This window comes from Odocoileus virginianus, chromosome 2 (assembly GCF_023699985.2).
Source record: "Odocoileus virginianus isolate 20LAN1187 ecotype Illinois chromosome 2, Ovbor_1.2, whole genome shotgun sequence".
Taxonomy (NCBI): Eukaryota; Metazoa; Chordata; class Mammalia; order Artiodactyla; family Cervidae; genus Odocoileus; species Odocoileus virginianus.
This window is the reverse complement of record NC_069675.1, coordinates 57,936,657-57,957,138: the sequence shown is the minus strand read 5'-3', so window position 1 is coordinate 57,957,138 and position 20,482 is coordinate 57,936,657. Positions and strand designations below refer to the sequence as shown.

Here is a 20,482-nt window from a genome sequence, read left to right as displayed (position 1 = left end):
AGGCAAAAAAGATTCACCAGAGGGGAAACTTTGAGAAGGGGACTCCTTACAGATTTATATTTGAAAAGGTAAAAGTAACTAATAAGCCCTGTATTTGTCAGGCATGGTAGAGGGAGGTTTAATCTGGATTTTTTTTTTCTCAGCATGTTTATAATATTAACCACCAAGCCCCTGATCCTAATGCATTAAAAAAAAAAAAAAAAAACAGACATAACACCAATATTAGTTTGGTAACACTTTTTGAGTCACTTGATCCCTTTGACACTTTTCCCCAGAAAACTCATGTGTGTATTTGTATTCACACAACTCCACATTGGGGTAGTCTCTGCACCCTCTGAAATAATGAACTCCGACCTACATAAGTACTTTGACTTCACTGTGGTCCTTCCCTCCTCAGCACCCCACACCACCTGCTGCCAAGTAGAGTCTGGCAAGCGGCACTGGGCTGGCAGAAGGCTGGATGTAAGCAGGACAAGTGGAGCGGAGTCAGTGGTGGCAATAGGGTGGAGGTGCAGCCGCAGAGAGACGAGCCGAAGCAGAGAGAGTGGCAGCAGCAGAAATCCCAGGTCTCGGGGAACCCTCACAAGGCGTGGGCGGTGCCTCCTGGCAGGATGGGAGAGGAGAGAGGACAGGGTGAACCGCGCCCTCCTGGAGAACTGAGGGAAGGCAGTCACTGTAAGTCCCAAGCGCGGGGACAAGAATTTGCACTAGAATCTGGGTGATTTTCTTCCTCCTTGGTGAGAAGGGTCCTGCCATGCCCAGTCTAGGGATGTCTTGTCTAGGGGTTAGCAGGGACAGAAAAGTAGATGAGACCCCTCGTATTTGTCAGACATGATGGAGGGAAGTTAAATATGGGCTTTATTTTAAACCAGAAAGTCCCTGACCACATGCATTTGAAATACAATCCTCAGAAAACACCGATATTAATTTAGTAACATTCTTGGAGTCAGTGATTTCTTTGCCAAGCTGCTCCATGGTGGATAGGACCTGCAAAGCTAATGGACCTACTGCAGGTGGTGGGACCATTCTTCACCAAGTGACCTGGAATTACTGAAACTGAGCTTTCCAGGTGGTACTAGTAGTAAAGAACTGGCCAACGCAGGACACATAAGAGAAGCGGTTCGACCCCTGGGTGGAGAAGATCCCTAGGAGAAGAGCATGGCAACCCACTCCACTTATTCTAGCCTGGTGAATCCCATGGACAGAGGAGCCTGGCAGGGGCTACAATCCATAGGGTTGCAAAGAGTCAGATATGACTGCAGGGATGGAAGCACGGGCACCCGCAGGGTGGGGCAGACTGGCACCCCTCAGAAGCCTTTGAGGCTAGGTTAGAGGGCTTTGAGGGTAGGTTAAGGTAGGTTAGATGCCTCCTGGGGTCAGGAGCTGAGTTGGACTCCTGGGCAGGATGGGTGGGGAGGGTCATCTGCCCCACTCCCTGCGAGGTGGGAGTCAAAGGGGTGGAAGGGCGGATGGCTATCATCCCTGGGCATGACCCTTGTCCCCAGATCTAAAGGGAGAACAGGCAGACCAGCTAATCATTCTGTAAACTGTTCAATGTACAAAGTCCTAAAACAGATACCTCAGGCTGCGTGCACTAATAAATAACAACTGCATCCCTCAGTCCTGGCAGGTAGGGAGGTACAAAGAGGAATATTTAAAAACAAGATTAAAAAAAAAAATCACACTTGGTCCTTAAAATTAACTCACCTTCCCTCATTTTACCCGCCTACCCATGGAAATGGTTGTTTTACTTCCACTTTTACAATGGAAGTAACTGGCGCTGAGAGGTTGCTCAAGGTCACACAGTTAATAATTGACAGAATCAAGATGTGAACTAGGTCTGACCCCAAACAGTGTCCTTAGTTGGGGTGGCATTCCCTCCTCAGAAATGAGGCAGATATACTTCACCATTAGTGGAAAAAACAGCCCCTCTTCAAATAAAGATGCTGGGTGCTGGTATCTTGCCAAGGTACCTGGGAAAACTATTGTCTTCCCTTCTTTTCTGACCACAAGAATGTCTCTGCTCTGAGCTATTTACACCTTCCCCCTTTTGAGACAGCTTATTTGGTTGCAATCATAGATTGCAGTCTGTGAAGCTCAAGTTTTTTCTTTTTTGAATCTAACTGGACCTACGATGTGGACCTAACTAGCTGAAGTTCAGACCAAATGATCCAACCTGGCATTACTGACAAATGATGCACAGTCCCTTCCAATAAATACAGACTTTCAAACTACCTTGGTCATTTAACTGTCAATTATCCAACCACTCTACAGATACTTAATGAGTATCTCTGCCTTTCCCCGTGCCAATCTACTCTTTCCTCTGCCAGAATTTTTTTTTTTCCAAACATGGTTAAGATCCAGTTTCTCCTTTACTTAAAAGCCCTCAGTGGTTTCCTACCACATACAGGACGAAGACAAGCCTTGTCACAAGAGCCTTCTGACTGTCCCTGCAGCTCTTAAGTTTGGAGCAGAGACAAAGTGAAACTCCGAAGTAGATCCAAGTGTTTTATATAGCTGCAAGAGTACCGATTCTTGTCCTCAGATCCTATGTGAGAATAATCAGAGTGTAAAGTATAAATAGTAAATCAAATCCTTCACTCCTCAGCCCTAGAGTGTTTCTAACAAGGAAATGTGGGCTGCTTGGAGTGATGGATTCTATCTGTTTTGAAAAATGAGCCAGGGAAGCTTTGGGAAATAGTTAACTGGAAATAGAAAAACAAGGGCCAAAGCAAAAAGGAAATGTAAATATTCTGGGTTTAAAGGTCAATGTCATTGCTGGGTTCATGCTTCTAAGTTTACTCTGGATTTCCTGGTAGACAGAGAAAGAAGGCAAGCAGGTTACATTCTTTGAATTTTTTTAATATAAAAGAGGAAACATCAACTATTGAAACAGCAGTTATTTTATGTTGTTTTTATCTTTGTCTTCATTGCTTTTTTAATTGTAAAATTAGTGCATGTCGTTTGTAAACAATCCAAATCACATACACATCTACACAATAGCGAGTGTATGCCCCCTTACTTCCATTAGTTCTCAAGAAGGAAACACTAACCCCTGAGACTAGCCATCTATTTCTAGAGGTTTTACGGTTTTTAATTTTGCAATCAGAAGTACTTACATAGCTTTCATAGAATGTGGGGGGTTTGTTCACTTCCTTTAACCTATATATGTATCATTTTTACTATGTTCTTTTGTAACTTGCATTTTCACTTAGTGTATGAGGTACATCCATCTTTATCCATACCTATATCTAAATCTATATATGTATCTATAATCTATTTATATATATATATCTATCTCTTTCATTTTAATGTCAGTACTCCATTATATGAAAGTGGCATAATTTATTCAACCATTCCTCTACTTAATTTATTTTTATTTTCTAGCCTTATAAATAATGAGCATCCTTGTACATAGACTTTGGTGTGGATATATAAGTATTAGTGGAGGACAGGGAAGCATGGTTTGCTGCAGCCCGTAGCGTCGCAAAAGAATCAGACATGGCTTAGTGACTGAATCCAGAATAACAACAATATGAGTATTTCTGTGGAAAGATTTCCAGAAGTGGAACTGAGGGATCATATTTAAAATTTTGATCAATTTTCTTTAAAAAGACTGTACTGATCTATACTCTCAGCAGCAGTGTTTGAGAGTGCCCATTTCCCTGTTCCTTTGCCAACACTAGATAATATCGACATTTTTCACTTTCTGGCACGAACGTCTAAATGGAATTTCTTCCACCAAGGTCAGTATAGTTTAATCAAGAAAGGAGACCAATGTTACAGTCTCATTTCTCTTTGTCTAGGGTGTTAGTTTTCAGGCTGTGCTCTGTGGAGCCCCAGGAATTCTAAGGAATGGTTGAGGCAGAGCACAAAAGGAAAAGATTCCCACCCTCTTAACCAGGGCAACTGGGTTTTTTCTGTTTTACGTGTTGCACTTTGGGATAAGATATTATTTGAAGGTAAGATTTTGTTATTAAAAACAAATTTGTAAACCACAGGTCTGGGCTTTGTTTCTTATTCAACCATTAGCAACTTGAAGAAGAATTGAAAATGGCTTCCTTCAAAGCAAAGAAGAAAGAATGTTAAAACAGTGAATCTCTAGCCATAGACAAAACATAGTCATTTATAAATTAAGTATATGGTGTGTGTGTGTGCTCAGTCATGTTCGACCCTTTGCGACATAGACTGTGGCCCACCAGACTCCTCTGTCCAAGGGATTTTCCAGGCAAGAATACTGAAGTGGGTTGTCATTTTCTTCTCCAGGGCATCTTCCCAGCCCAGGAATCAAACTGGAGACTCCTGCTTTTGCAGATGGATTCTTTACTAATGAGCCACCAGCATGTACACACAGCATTCCTGAGGAGTCAACTTTACTATAGGTAGCATCCTGGGAAGGAAGGTAAGAAAAAGAGGATTTGAGTCACAAGGATTACAAGCAATTTCAAAATGACACAGTGAGCATCTTGTGTGGCCTAACAGCAGCCCTTCTTTGTCTCACTGGCTCCTCTCTTCTCTCTTTCCATTCTTTATCTTCCCTACTCTACCCCTCAGCTGAACCAAGAACTTTGAAGTATTTTCCTCTACGAAGCATTGCAGTTCAGCTTTTTCCAACTTTTACTCTCAAACTCCCATGGCCAATCCCTTCCTAGTGCTCGTCTCATTAAAGTATCCCATTTAGTAAAATCCACTTTCTCTAGGAGGTAGTTTTCTTAAAAAAACAGCAATAGAAATATGTTGGGTTTTTTCTCTACACCTCTGCTATTTCTTCCTAACTGAAACACTGTCACTGTATTGCTTTAGTCCTGTTATTATTTTACAATATATCTGAGCCCCCCATCCAAATATTAAAGCAGCCCCCAGACAAGAACTCCACTTTTTGTAGTTTTTAAATGCTCAGTCTCTGGTATCTGCCTCATAAGTGCATAATGAATAACTAATAATAATTATAAAATTAAAAGGTGAGTAAATGATAAATGAATATAAGACCACCCCTGGATATTTTGAAAGATGTGGCAGGTATCGCCATGCAAAGGCCATAAAATAAGTAATTCTTAGAAAGTTCAGTTAAAACATTTAAACTAATTTTCAAGTTGTATTTATCTTTTAGGAGTACATAATGTAAGCTTATCCTACTCAAAATGTCTACTCCTTCACATTTCTTTTTTATGTTGGCCTTTACTCTTCTAAACTTTCTTTCCTACTTCTGCTATGAGCTAGATGTTATTTTTGTTTATTCCCTTCCCGCCTGGACAGATAGGAAGGAAGCAGAGATGATTATCTATATCAATATAATATCTCCTCCTTCTGGGATCCTAAGAATAAAGAATACTATATAAAGTAGCATGCTATGTAAACCAAGGCTTAGAACATCCTGTAGTGTACCATCGTAAAATATTACTTGAAATTCCTACAGGATCTTCTGCCTGCTATATTTAATTCCTAAATCTCATGTTATTAAAAAAAAAAGTCTGTTTGCTCTTTCATCAATACTCACATTACAAAATTCTTTTCATCAAAACTGGCTTAGTTTGGACTGAGGAAGCAGGAGCATATAATAAGTTAGAATTTTTTATATTTGACCCTTTGCTACAAATTTAAGTTCATTAATAGCTCAAAGCTCAGACAGTAGACCCAATTCCATTGTGGATATATATAATTGTATACAGAAAGTATAGACTCTGTCCTATTCCATTTGCCATGAAAAAAGTTTCATCCAACTATATGTTGCCTACAAGATATAGATTTAAGCACATACATGGCTCAAGGAGATATAAGAAAATATTCCATTTAAGTAGAAGCCAGAAGAAAGCAGGTGAACTATATTTATATCAGACAAAATAGACTTTAAGCCAAAAATGGTAACAAAGGGATCATTTGTCAAGAAGGTATAAAAATTGTAAATATACACAACATTGGAACACCTAAATATTTTAAGCAAATAATAACAGATCTGAAGGGAGAAACTGACAACAGCACAATAATAGCAAAGGACTTCAATAACCCCACTTTCAGCGATGGATAAATCATCTGGACAAAAGCAACAAGGAAATGTGGGACTTCAGTCATACAGCAGACCAGATGGACCTTATAGACATTTATAAAACATTTCATTCAACAGTAGTAGATACACATTCTTCGCAAGTGCATGTGGGACATTCTTTAGAATACATTATGTGATAGGCCACAAAGCAAGTCTTAGCAAATTTAAAAATACTAAAATCATACAAATTATTTTTGCCTATGACGATGGTATCAGACTAGAAGTCAATAACATAAAGAAAACTCAAAAATTTGCAAGTATGTGGAAACAACCAGACTCCTGAAAATAGGTCAAAGAAGAAATTGAGAGAGAAAATTTCAAAACTTAAATAAAAATGGAAAAACAATACACCAAATCCTCTGGAAGCTGCAAAAACAGTTCTGAGAGTGAATTTATAGCAATAAATACATATAATAAGAAAATAGCAAGATTTCAAATAAAAACCTAACTTTACATCTCTAGGAACTAGAAAAAGAAAAACAAAATAAGCTCAAAGTTAGCAAAAGGAAGGAAATTACAAAGATCAGAGCAGAAATAAATGAAATAGAGATCAGAAAAACAATAGAAAATATTAATAAAACTAGGAGGTGTTTTTTTGAAAAGATAAACAAAAAGCCTTTAGCTAGACTGACTAAGAAATAAAAAGAACTCAAATTACTAAAATTAGAAATTAAAGAGGAGACATTACAACTGACACCACAGAAATAAAAGAGACCACTATGAACAAAATATGCTAACAAATTAGATAAACTAGAAGAAATGGATAAATTCTAAGAAACATAACACCTACCAAGGCTGAATCAGGAAGAAATAGGAAATCTGAGCAGACCAATAATAAGTAAGGAGATATAATCCATAATCAAAAACCTTGTAACACAGAAAAGCCACCAGTACCATATGGCTTCACTGATGAATTCTACCAAACATTTAAAGAATTAACACTGATCTTTCTCAAACTCGTCCAGAAAATTGAATAGGAGAGAACAATTACAAATTTATTTTAAGAGTCCAGCATTAACCTGATACCAAAACCAGACAAGGACATCGCAAGAAAAGAAAACTGTAGACCAAAATCCCTAATGAATATAGATGCAAAACTTCTCAACAAAATATTAACAATTTAACAACACATTAAAAGGATCATACACAATGACCAAGTGAGATTTATCCCTGGGATGCAAGAATGTTTCACTATATACAAACCAATAAATGTGATATACAACATTAATAGAACAAAATATAAAAATCATGTAATTATCTCAGTAGATACAGAAAAGGCACTTAACAAAATGTAACATCCTTTCATGATAAAAGCTCTCAAAAATTGGACATAGAAGGAAAATATATCAACATAATAAAGCTACATACAACAAACCCATGGTTATCATCATACTCAATAGTGAAAGATTGAAAGTTTTTTCTCTAAGATCAGGAAGAAGACGAGGTTGCCCACTCTGACCACTCTTAATCAATATGCCACTGGAAGTCCTAGGGCAATTAGGCAAGACAAAGTAATAATGATCATCTAAATCAGAAAGGAAGCAGTAAAACTGTTATTATTTGGAGATGATATGATCTTATATATAGAAAATCCTAAAGACTCAACCAAAAATTGTCGGAAAATTTTGGTCCAATGATCAATGAATTCATTAAATGTGCAGGATATAAAATCAACATATAGAAATCAGTTGTGTTTCTGTACACTCACAACAAAATATCTGGACAAAAACCCTATCCCATTCACAATAGCATCAAATCAAGAAAATATTTATGAATAATTTAACAAAAAATGTGAACAAGCTATAATGAAAACTACAAGACTTCAATGAAAGAAATTGAAGAAGACACAAATAAATGGAAAGATATCCCTTGTTCATGGATCAGAAGAATATTGTTAAAATGTCCGTACTCAGACCACTCTGTAGATTCAACACAATCTAATCAAAATTCCAAGAACACTTTTCACAGAAAAAGAAAAAATAATTCTAAAATTTCTGTAGAACCATATAAGACTGAATAGCCAAAGCAATCCTGAGAAAGGACAAAAATGGAAGCATCATATATCCTGGTTTCAAAATATACTACAAAGTTACTGTAATTAAAACAATACGGTACTGGCATAAAAATAGACACAAAGACCAATGAAACAGAATGGAGAGCCAAGAAATACACTCCAGCATATACGGTCAACTAGTATTTGACAAGGGAGCCAACACTCAGTAGAGAAAAGGTAGACCTTTCAACAAATGGTCTTGTGAAAACTGGATAACCATATGCAAAACAATGAAATTGGACCCATATTTCACACCATGCACAAAAATTAGCTTGAAAAAATTAAAGAGTTAATCATAAGACATGATTCTATAAACTCCCCTAGAAGAAAACTTAGGGAAGAAAGCTCCTTGATATTGGTCTTGGCAATGATTTTTTTACATATGACACCAAAATATCAAGCAATAAAAGCAAAAGTCAGTGAGTGAGACTACACTGAACTAAAAAGTTTCTGCACAGCAAAACAATCAACAAATGGAAAGGCAACTAAATGAATGGAAGAAAATACATCTAAACCATATATTGGATGAGAGGTTAATAGCCAAAATATATAAAGAATTTATACATCTCAGTAATGAAAACAGATAGTCTGATTTTAAAATGGGCAGAGGAACTGAATAGACATTTTCCCAAAGAATAATGCAAATGGCCAGCAGATACACAAAAGGATGTATCTATACACAAAAGGATATCACTAATCATCAGTGAAATGCATATAAAACCACAACGAAATACCACCTCAAACCTGTTAGAATGGCTGTCACCAAGAAGAAAATACCAAATGCTGGTGAGGTTATGGAGAAAAAGGAACCCTCGTGCAATGTTAATGGAAATGAAAATTGGTTCAGCCAAATTCATAGAAAACAGTATGGAGATCCTTCAAGAAATTAAAAAAACAACTACCATGTGATCCAGCAATCTAACTTCTGGGTGTATATCCAAAGGAAATGAAAATAGGATGTTGAAAAGATGTTCACTGCAGCATTATTTGCAACAACCAAGATACAGAAACCTCCTAAGTGTTGGTCAAAAGATGAAAGGATAACGAAGATGTGGTCTGTTTGTCACATATCACATATACATACACATGCAAACACACAATGGAATACTATTCAATCATGAGAAAGAAGGAAACCCTGCCATTTGAGACAACACGGATGGAACTTGAGGGCATTATGCTAAGTGAGGAAAGTCAAAGGGAGAAAGACAAATACTCTATGGTAAGTGGAATCTCATGTCGGAATGTAAAAACCTGAACTCATTTAAACAGAGAGTAGAATGGTGTTTACCAGGAGATGGTGGGCAGGGGAATGTTGTTTATGGGTACAAACTTAAAACTAGTAGATAAATAAGTTCTGAGGGGTCTAATGCACAGCATAGTGATTACAGCCAACAGTAATGTATTATAAACTTCAAAGTTGCCAAGAGAATAGATCTTTAATTGTTCTCACCACAAAAAAGAAATGATAATTATGTAATGTGATAGAGGTGCAAGTTAATGCTAGGATAGTAATCACACTGCTATATATGAGTGTATCAAATCAACATTTTATACACCTTGAACTTACACAATGTTATATATCAATTATATCTCAATTTTAAAAAGAAAGAAAAAATTTCTATAATTCAGTAAACTTACTTTGTATCAAAAAAGTAAACAACAAAGAATGTAAACAACGAAGAATGATCATAACCAGAAAATATTATCCTATCACTCCTAAGTCTAGCAAAAAAGGCTGACCTGATTACTTGTTGACATTCAGCTCTTATCTGCCATCATTCCAGCTGTCCATATAGCACAGTTATGGCAGAAAAAAAAGTTTTATAAATCAAAACAACACACAAAAGAAAAAAAGGCAAGCTTATAATTAATATGTGTAGGCAAAATGAGTTATTATTTTGAGTACTTACATTTTCTGTGGCTCTCACAATAAATGTGGTAAAGAGAAAAAGATTGAAGACGTAAGCAGAACGACTTAAGCTATGGTTTAGGAGTCGGCCACACCCGAGTTTGAATCCTGGTTTTGCCACTAAGCAACTATGACCCTGGGAAAGTTGCTTAATTCTTTAAATGTTTGCTCAGCTCTAAATAAAGACTAGTAATATCTTTCTCATAATTGCCACTGTGAGGACAAAATGCAAAATATGTGCGTAATAAGTGGTAGCTGTTTTGTTGTAATTATCACAGAAGCTTTACTATGTAGCACTTTGCCATGTAAATTAATTTTTGTATTTGTCTTTGTGTTTTGTATTTGTATTTGTCTCCCTTTGAGCTTCTTCAAAACACTTTATACGTATCATTTTATCTGAATCTCCTCACAGCTTGTAAGCTAGATATGACAGACAATTAACCTCATTAGGAAACCAAAAGGAATGCCTTGCCTTAGTCATTCAGCATCTGGTAGAGTTGGGACAAGAATCCATGTCTTATCCTTATCTTTAAGAACAATTCTCCAATCTGTTCTCATACAGCGACCAGAGGAAGCCCTTAAAACAAACAAAAAACCCCACCATTTGATAATGTTGCCCCTGCTTTCTTGTCCTCTTCCCCTCCTCTTTTCTCCATCTCTAGCCACTCTCCTTTTAAGTTTCTAGTTTGCAATTGGCCCAGAAAATGAAAGTCCTGACTCTAGCTTTACTGGTGAATCTCCATATAGGACAGAAAAGCCTACAGCCCTATGAATCAGTCCAGAGAAACACCAGAAAGAAAAAAGAACAGGTCAACAGTAACCTAACTAAACCACAAGGGAATACCCATGAGCTTTCTCCTGCCTCCTTCCTTCTACCTCATTCTCATTCTTCTCTGGAAAGATCAAGAACACTTCATTTAAAATGCCTCCCTGGTTGCTCAGACAGTAAGAATCAGCCTGCAATGCAGGAGACCCAGGTTCACTGCCTGGATCAGGAAGATCCCCTGGAGAAGGAAATTGCAACCCACTCTGGTAATCTTGCCTGGAAAATCCCATGGACAGAGGAGCCTGGCGGGCTACAGTCCATGGGATCACAAAGAGTCAGCACAACTGAGTGACTAACACCAACACTACTAGAAAACAGAAAGAAAAATATTGAGAGGCAATTTTTTTATGCAAAAACATTTATATTCATTTTATTCTCAAAAGTGCCATGGGCAGATAGTTATGAGAATAAAATACAAAAATACATGAGGCATTGCAAATATGTACCTAATATCCTAATATCAATTTGCTGTAGGTCAATTAGTCCTCAAAGAGTTGGAACATTATCCTGTAAAAGTTCCATAATGTTTTGAAAACTAAGTGCAGTACATCAGTTTGAATAACTCTGACATGTCTTTGACTGATGCTGCAAGATCATCACTGCTCTATACTGCAATGGGAAAACTTAGATTTCAAAAATTTTCCATTTCAGTATATATTCAGAAAACATAATTGTTTGTGATTAAGGCATTATGAGGATAGTATTGATTAGATTCCTTTTACCCACAGAAGAAACAGATAGGCATTTCTATTACAAGATATATTGCTAAGTTGAGGGAGGAATTTCCCCTCAAACCCCATCTTCTCCTCTGCTCCTAACTTTGTCACTGATGCTTAAATTTCATTATTAAAAGTTAATTCATTTAGGGAGGCAATTTTGTTTGTACAGGTTTTGTCAAAACAAAGGTATAACCAGTTGTAAAGTGAAAGTCGCTCAGTCACATTCAACTCTTTTGCCACTCCATGGACTATACAATCCGCAGAATTCTCCAGGCCAAAATACTGGAGTGGGTAGCTGTTCCCTTCTCCAGAGGATCTTCCCAACCAACGTCTCCCGAGTTGCAAGAGGATTCTTCACCAGCTGAGCCACAAGGGAAGCCCAAGAATACTGGAGTGGGTAGTCTATCCCTTCTCCAGGGGATCTTCCTGACCCAGGAATCAAACCGGGGTCTCCCGCATTGCAGGCAGATTCTTTACCAACTTAGCTACCAGGGAAGTACCAACCAATTGTAAAATGCACCGCTATTTTATGTGCCACTGAGAAAGAAAAACCAGTGCCAACTATAATAAGATATCTCCAATTGTAAGAAACACCCCAATTTCAGAGACATGAAAATATGAAAAATGTGAATCTTAAATTCGATGAAATAATTAAGAGCATGGACCTTAATATCAAACATATCTTGATGGACATCCTGATTCTGCTATTTGATAGATGTCTTGCCTTGAGGACATTACTTATCTCCTTTGACTCTCTATTTTCTCCTCTGTAAAATTAAAATATTAATATACTCCTCTGTGATTAGTAAGAATTACCTACAATGAGGTATAGAAATGTGTTGTCAGAGCCCAGCCCTTTGTTAGAACTCCAAAATGAAGAATTTTAACGTTATTAAGGAATAATCTCTTAAATTAATTACCACTGGGAAGAGTAGCATATTAAGTACCCACTGCTCATGATTCCTTACTTTCAGTGAGTTTGTGATTTTTTTTTTAGGTGTAGTAAAAATTCCTCATTTTTTTATTGGAGTATAATTGCTTTACAATGTTGTTATTAGTTTCTGCTATAAAACAAAGTGAATCAGCTATATGTACTCAGATATCCCCTCACTTCTTGAACCTCCCTCTCACTGCCCCCATCCCACCCCTGAGTTTGTGAGATCTGAGATAAAACAGATCTTCACAGATTGAGGCAATTGACAAAACATTTGTTTGTGGGGGAGGACATAAGTCCAGAATTGGGAAACTTTTAGGGAGCGAAGCCCTGGGGGTTGGGGAGCTGAATCACCACACCAAAGAGTATTGTGTCAACTTTGGCTCAGGATTGCTTCTGGTTACAACTTGATTCTACATTTAGAATATACTCATAACCTTGTACAGAGAAGGCACTGGCAACCCACTCCAGTACTCTCGCCTGGAAAATCCCAGGGACGGAGGGGCCTGGTGGGCTGCAGTCCACGGGCTTGCTAAGAGTCGGACATGACTGAGCGACTTCACATTCACTTTTCCCTTTCATACATTGGAGAAGGAAATGGCAATCCACTCTAGTGTTCTTGCCTGGAGAATCCCAGGGACGGGGGAGCCTGGTGGCTACCGTCTATGGGATTGCACAGAGTCAGACAGGACTGAAGCAACTTAGCAGAAGCAGCATACCCTTGTATATACATATACTCATATGTTAAGTGAAAGAAGCCAGTTAGTAAGAGACCACATACTATATGATTTCATTTATACGAAATGTCTAAGAACAGGCAAATATATAGGAGACAGAAGGAAGATTAGTGATTTCCAGTGACTGAGGGAGGTGGGTGGGGAGCAGTAGCTAAGGAGGATGGGCTTTTAGGGTGATAAAGTTATATTATGTAATGATGGTTCCATAACTCTTGAATATGCTACAAGCCACTGAATTGTACACTTTAAATGGGTGAATTTCATCATATACAACTTAAACATCAATATAGATGTTCAAAAAATAAAAAAGAATGCATTCCTATATTCTGCTATTTTGAAGTCTGAAAAATCCCTTTGCCTTTTAAGCAATTAGAAACAACTGATTGCAGAAAACAACTGAACACCTGGGGCTTCCCAGGTGGCACTGGTAGTAAAGAAGTAGCCTGCCAATGCAAGAGATGCAAGTGATGTCGGCTTGATCCCTGGGTTGGGAAGGTTCCCCTGGAGAAGGAAATGGCAACCCACTCCAGTATTCTTGCCTGGAGAATCCCATGAACAGAGGAGTTTGGCGGGCTACAATCCATAGGGTTGCAAAGAGTTGGACACAACCGAAGCGACTTAGCACAAACACAGAAAAAGAAATGTATCAACTTTACCTTAAATTACACATAAGTCAATAAAACTCACAAAGTTCAATTAAAGTTTTCACTGTATTTCCATCCACTATGTGTAATGGTCAATTCTAAATATAGTCTCCAATTTTGTGAACTTCAGAAGATTCAGTCACAGGTGTAATGACCTGGCCTCTGTCATGAGCCAACATGGGTTAGGCAGTGAGCACGCAAACAGCTTCTTATAACCAAGGGTAATATTCAAAATATTTAAAAACTGGATTGAGTCAGGCACTGAGTAACCATTATGGATGCCAGCTGGAGACCCCTTAGCTGCTGGAATTTGAAGATGACTGAGGGTCCAGGAGGAAGGGCCAGGGACATTGAAAGGGGTGGGTTTGGAGCATGAGGTTACTTGGAAGCTCCAGGAGGGTCATTTTAATGAGTGATCCAAAAGATTTCACTATGTGATCAACAGGTTAGAGCTGTTCCAGGGCATATGTGTTGACATTATCTCTTGTATGCCATCAAAATATTTACCTGGCTCTCCAAATGAGAGCCTTAGAATCTCAGAAGTTTAAAGATGATCCCTTCTCCTCTGGACATTTTACAGATGAGAAAACCAGGGTTGAGGAAATGTGAGTGGCTTACTTACAATGCATGAATAGTAACAGAGTCAGAGAGAGGACCCATGCCTCCAAAATCTCAATCTAGATTAGATGAGGTTGGGAAAGTGGGCAAAGCATATCACACCAAATTAAATTACCCATTCTTCATTTTTAACCATTTCCAAACCAGAGCTGCAATTTATTTTCTAGCTATGTGCATAGAAAAAGCACATATATTCTTCATGAGCATAAAACACCTTGAACATGAAAAACAAAGAGGGAATGGGTCCAGACTTGTAGGTAATTATTTTTAAATTATGTTAATGTTAAGCATCATGGTGCACATGTAGCATTTCTCAATAGAATCCATGCATCATTTCCAAAGCAAATTTGAAGAGAATAAATCAAAGGCATTTAAAATAAAATATACTGGCACATAATTTTATTTTGTAACTTCTATATTTTCAGTTATTAGAAAGAAAAGATTAGGAAAGAAATAACAAATGATACACAAAAATGATTCCACTCACCTTAAGTTTTATTTAGAGAATTGTCAATAGAATGATGCAGGACAACTTTTTGGAGGCATAGAGTTTTGTATATATTGGGGAAGAAATGAATATATTCATTCATTCATATTTTAATAATAACTGCTGATATATGAATGGCCTTTGACAGTTTTAAACAAGCTTTCCTGGAAATTCCCTGGCAGTCTAGTGGTTAAGACTTGGGATTTTCACTGCCATGGGCCAGCGTTCAATCCCTGGTCAGGAAACTAAGATCCTGTAAGCTGAGAGGCATGACAAAAAAAAAAAAAAAAGTGCTTTCCTAAACATGTAATTGAAGACTATTGACATGGGAAATATTTTGCAATATATTGCTAAGCAGAACACAGGTTACAAAAATGTATGCAGTTAAAATGTTATTTTTTTTTAAAAAGAAAGGTGTCTGTGTGTGCATGGAAGCTCTAAAAAAAGACTGAAGACACTGAAATACTGTCTGTTCTCCTTGGTTAATAAAATTATGGGTACTTCTTTAGTATTTTCCTTTGTCTTTTTCTGTTTTCGAAGTTTCTTGCACTGAACATGTATTATATTGTAAAAACATTTTTAAGTGCTTCCATCTAGGCCAATAGGCACATGAAAACATCGCTGATTACTAAAGAAACATAGATCAAAACCATAATGAGAATATCACTTCACACCAGTCAGAACGACTATCATCAAAAATCTTAAAAAAAAAAAGTCTACAAAAAATGAAAACTGAAGGGGGTGTGGAGAAGAGGGAACCCTCCTACACTGTTGGTGGGAATGTAAATTGATGCAGACACTGTGGAAAACAGTATGGAAGTTACTTTAAAAACTAAAAATAGAACTACCATATGATTCCCCAATCCCACTCCTGGGCATATATCCAGAAAAGATGAAAACTCTAATTTGAAAAGATACATGCAATATATAGAATGGATAAACAACAAGTCTTACTATATGGCACAGGGAACTATATTCAATATCCTGTGATAAACTATAATGGAAAAGAATATGAAAAAGAGTGTGTATATATATGTATAACTGAGTCTCTCCACTGTACAGCAGTAACACAACATTGTAATTCAACTACATGTCAATAAAAATAAATTAAAAAATAAAATATAAAAACACTTTTGTTAGAATAAAAAAAGATACATGCACCCCCATATTCACGGCAGCACTATTTACAATAGCCAAGCCATGGAAGCAACCCAGGTATCCATCAACAGATGATTGCCTTAAGATGTAGTATACACATACAGTGGTACATTACTCAGCCATAAAGAAGAATGAAATGTTTCCATTTGCAGCAACATGAATGAACTTAGAGAATATTGTAGTAAGTGAGTTAAATCAGACAAAGACAAATATAGTATGATATCACTTACATGTGGCATCTAAAAAATTATACAAGTGAACCTATATACAAAGCAGAAACAGACTCACAGACATGGAAACCAAACTTACTGTTACCAAAGGGGAAAAGTGGAGGGGATAAATTAGCAGTATGAGAATAACAGATAAATAGATAAAGCAGGCAAAAAAGACTTATTGTATAGCACAGAGAGCTATGGATTTCCCCAGTGGCTCAGTGGTAAAGAATCTGCCTGCCAAGCAGGAGACTGGGGTTCAATGCCTGGGTTGGGACAATCCCCTGGAGAAGGAAATGGCAACCCACTTCAGTATTCTTGCCTGGAGAATCCCATGGACAGAGGAGCCTGGTGGGCTGCAGTCCATGGGGTCACAAAGAGTAGGACACGACTTACTGATTAAACAACAAATCACAACAACAGGGAACTATATTCAGTATCTTGTCATACCTATAAGTGCTTCCATCTGTATTTTGTATCCATCAAGTCTCATGACAATCATGTGGAATGTAACACCTCATTTGATATGAGGATATTGAATCTCAGAAGAACTGAGTGGCCAGCTACTTGACAGGTAGCAAATATTTAGAGCTTGGGTTTTCATCTTGGTCATTTGACTCTAAATCTTAGGCTCTTTCCTCTACATCATGATGCTCAGTTCTCAGAGCTGGCTTATGCGACAGCTCAGGGTAGCATATTCAGAGCTATCTTTATGTTATCTTTGCAGCAGAACATCATCCACTCATTAGCACCTATAAGTCATTCTGTAGAAACCAGTTTTGCAATTAAAAGAGTAACTGTTCTGGAGGTGGCACTAAAGGCTTGAAGCAATTAATCTCCCACAACAAATTCCTGCAGCTTTATTCATTCAAGTAGCCTTTGTTCCAAAGCAGTACACTACACATCACTCTCAAATCTTAAAAGCTTCCTGGATTCTTTCCTGGACTCTGTCATCTATATTATATGCAATTTCCACTCCTATCAGTTTTTATGAAGTATGTGTTTTTCTGAAACCTTTTTCTTAAAAGCTACTTCTCGCTTCCTAATAGACCCAATTTCACTGTGAAAAAGCAAAGAAAATTATGGGGAGGTTGAGCTATGGAGCTAAATGGGACCACAAGCTCTGCTGGAAGCTTTGAAAACTATCCCATTTCCCTCCGCCCGCACCCCTACCCCATCACCTTACAAGTAAACTGGGAAGGCTGCTGCTTTTGGTTTTCTGGGCATAGAACAATTTTTCAGTGAGTTGAGAGTCCTTGCCTTAGGATTTACTGAATACTGTTTTATTCCTTGACTTTTCACACAAATTTTACAGCATCAGGTAAATGTTCTGAACTAGTGACATTGTCCAGATCAAAAAGATTTGGAATGGAAGCTCTATAACCATGTTGTGAGCTACAAAGGAAAGCTGTAGGTTAAGCCAAAATCTTCTGGATTTTGGGTATGTTTGCCATAAACTCCCTTAATCCTTCAGACTTGATGTGTGATTCCGGGCCTAATAATGATGGTTTCTAGGTGTTTATTTCTTTATTCTGCTTTTTCAAAACAATGCATATCTTTGGCCAGAGGAGAGGATGCTGATACCTAAGTAATATGACCCAGATATGTCTGGACTTCACAGGCAGCCCTGTCTTAGGTTCACAGATACCTTGAAGGTAGAATTCAGCACTTCTACACTTCTAAACAAAAACAAATTTAACTCCCATGAGACATTATAAGAAACATAGGTTTTAATATAGATTCCATGGAGAGATGCATGAAAGGGCCATATTAAGCATCACAAGACAAATGACAGAAATTCCTATTAAGCAACATCTCAGTTCTCCCCACAAAGTCCCTCTAAGTCTACCTCTTGACCCTTTCATCTTATCTACACACAGGCTCCAGTTTTGCCTGGCTCTGGATCTCACTGCATTTTCCCTTGGTCCTGCTCTCCCCCTTATCTCCTGCAAAAAATAAATAAATAAAAAGTTTCTAATGCAGAAAAAGTTAGTGAAATTTCTTACACTTGCATCCTCATACCCATCACTCTGTTCAGCAAAGATATTCCTTTGGAAGCAGTTGGGTATTACCAATTGCAAGCAATTTTTCCCTGTCACAAATAGTGTCAGCCATCACTAATTATAAGGAAAAGGCAACTCAAAAACATTATATTACCTCATACCTGTAAGAATGAGTATTACCAAAAAGACAAGAAATAAAAATGTTGGTGAAAACATGGAGAAAGGGATCCTTGAGCACTGTTGGTAGAAATGTATTTAAATCGGTAGAGCCATTATGGAAAACATATGGAGGTTCCTCAAAAAATAAAAATAGAACTACCATATGATCCACTCCTGGGTTATATCCCAAGTAAAAAAATCAGTATCTCAAAGGAATATCTGTACCTGATGTTCACTGCTGCATTATTTACAATAAACAAGACACAGAAACAACCTAAATGCGCCCAGTGCCAGATGACTGAATGAGGCGATTGTGGTGTATATATATGAGAGAATAGCATTCAGCCACGAGAAAGAAGGAAATTTTGCTATTGAGGGCATTATGCTAAGTGAAATAAGACAGACAGAGAAAGACAAATACTGTATAATCCCACCTGTAGGTGGAATCTTAAAAAACCACACCTGTAGAAACAAAGATCAGATATGTAACTGTCAGAGGTAGAGGGTAGGAAGTCGGTAGGGGGTTGTACTGGGGGGGAGGGATGATGGAATTAGGTGAAAGTAGTCAAAAGGTACAAACTTCCAATTATAGGATAAATAAATTCTGGGAATGTAATATACAATACTGTATTATATATTTGCAAGTTGCTAAGAGAGTGCACTTTAAAAATTTAAAAAGTTGTAACAAATACAGATGACTTAAAAAAAAAATAAAAAAATAAAAATTCTCATCACAAAGAACAAATTATAACTATTTGGACTTGATGGATATTAACTAATCTTATTGTGGTGATAATTTTGCGACATATATAAAAGTCAAATAATTATGTTGATACCTTAAACTTACACAATGATATATGTCAATTATATCTCAATAGAACTGGGAGGAAAAACCAATAGTGTTGACTTACCATTCTAATTCCTTCTGAAAACATAGGTCCAAGTTTCAAGGAGGTTTTCCTCAAGGGTATCTCAAGAAAAACTTGAGTCTTTCTTTAGCAGAGCCAGTTAGCTGGAACATGAAGAGAGAGGGCTTGAAATGGAAGAAAGCTAAGGAATTTAAAGTGAAGAAAAGAGAAATTAAAATTAACTATTGTTCTGGGTTCTTAACATACTTTATTTCATTGCATCTTCACAACCAAATTTTACAGATGAAGAAAAGTAAGGGCTTCAGTTCAGTTCAGTTCAGTCACTCAGTCATGTCTGAGTCTTTGTGACCCCATGGACTGCAGCACTCCAGGCTTCCATGTCCATCACCAACTCCTGGAGCTTGCTCAAACTCATGTCTATCGAGTCAGTGATGCCATCCAATCATCTCATCCTCTGTCTGTTGTCCTCTTCTCATCCTGCCTTTAATCTTTCTCAACATCAGGGTCTTTTTCCAATGAGTCAGTTCTTCACATCAGATGGCCAAAGTATTGGAGCTTTAGCTTCAGCATCAGTCCTTCCAATAAATATTCAGGACTAATTACCTTTACTATTGACTGGTTTGATTTCCTTGCAGTCCAAGGGACTCAAGAGTTTTCTCCAACACCACAGTTCAAAGGCATCAATTCTTTGGTGCTCAGATTTCTTTATGGTCCAACTCTCACATCCATTCATGACGACTGAGAAAACCATAGGTTTGACTAGATGGACTTTTGTTGGCAAAGTAATGTCTCTGCTTTTTAATATGCTGTCTAGGTTGGTCATAGCTTTTCTTTGAAGAAGTCAGTGTCTTTTAATTTCATGGCTACAATCACCATCTGCAGGGATTTTAGAGTCCAAGAAAATAAAGTCTGTCACTGTTTCCTTTGTTTCCCCATTTATTTTCCATGAAGGGATGGGACTGGATGCCATGATCTTGGTTTCTTCAGTGTTGAGTTTTAAGCCAGCTTTTTCACTCTCCTCTTTCACTTTCATCAAGTTCCTCTTCACTTTCTGTCATATGCATATCTGAGGTTATTGATATTTCTCCTGGCAATTTTGATTGCTAAGTTT

The 20,482-nt window shown here is 37.5% G+C and overlaps 1 protein-coding gene across 1 annotated transcript in view; it reads left to right on the top strand.

Annotated features, from left to right (window-relative positions):
- The first annotated feature begins 470 nt into the window (after positions 1–470).
- The window catches only part of TMEM17 (transmembrane protein 17), a 76,799-nt gene continuing 56,787 nt past the window's right edge, over positions 471–20,482 (top strand). Inside the window, exons 1-2 of the mRNA XM_070480146.1 lie at positions 471–675; positions 4,267–4,402. The gene's annotated coding sequence lies outside the window, so the exon portion shown is untranslated. The remainder of the gene's footprint in view (positions 676–4,266; positions 4,403–20,482) is intronic.